Raw genomic sequence first — 1,014 nt, 5'->3', positions numbered from 1 at the left:
TTCTGAAGAAATATGGAGAAGCATAAGTGAATTCATGCTAATTGTTGTTTTGAGTTGGTGTTTTAAATTTAGCTTTGGTTTTAGTTTGTTTTCAGTTGTTTTGATTTTTGTTGTCATTTTCTTTCATTTTGAACATATTTTGGGGATAAAAGAGGGGCAGATATAAGATTTATTCCTCTTCTGCTGCCTTTCATTTTATTTGTTTTCATTTTCTGCATGTTTTTTGTTGTTTGTTGTGTATAAAAAAAGTGAAATGAATACATTTCTAAATAAAAAAAAATGATTAGGAAGTGACCTCCCACCAAAATTGCAGAAATGACTGTCGTATTAAAATAATGTTTACTTTATGTTAAATTTGGGATGCACTAGTCTAGCTGTTTCAGTTTACTGTATATACATATATCAAAGCTGCACAAAACTTTTCTCCAAAATAAAAATATATCTGAAGGCTGCGGCCAAATGCAAGAATATAATTCATGAAATACAAACACTTCTTAAGTACAGTCTTTTTATTTTAATGATTATGTCCTGCTGGAGTCTGTATCAGAGTTTTATATATTTATACTTCTCATTCAACCACAGTTAAATTCACTTTATCTAGGAGGCACAGTTTATATGGATAGTATTAATTTTTTACAATAACAAGCTGGAATGAAAACAAGCAAAATGAAATAAAAGTAACAACTTTCTCCTTCTTGCCTTTTCAAAAAATGTAGTAGAAGTAAAAAGTACTCAAGTAAAGAACAGATATCCAAAAATTCTACTTAAGTAGTTACTTTACAACTCTGCAAAACAAATAAACATTTCACACGATGAAACACCAACGATTTAAAGGTGGCCTTAATTTAAACGYAGTTTTCAGATGCATTTCATGAAAATCAATCATTTTAATTTATAGTTGTCGTTAGCATTAAGCCTACTTAATGCACTGTGCAGGTTAAAAGTTTTYATCATACAGTATATATTTTGTTATTATTTATATTCATAATGTGTTTGATCATTTTATGTTTTTCA

The sequence above is a fragment of the Austrofundulus limnaeus genome, unplaced genomic scaffold, assembly GCF_001266775.1.
Source record: "Austrofundulus limnaeus strain Quisiro unplaced genomic scaffold, Austrofundulus_limnaeus-1.0 Scaffold141, whole genome shotgun sequence".
Taxonomy (NCBI): Eukaryota; Metazoa; Chordata; class Actinopteri; order Cyprinodontiformes; family Rivulidae; genus Austrofundulus; species Austrofundulus limnaeus.
This window is presented reverse-complemented; position numbering follows the sequence as displayed.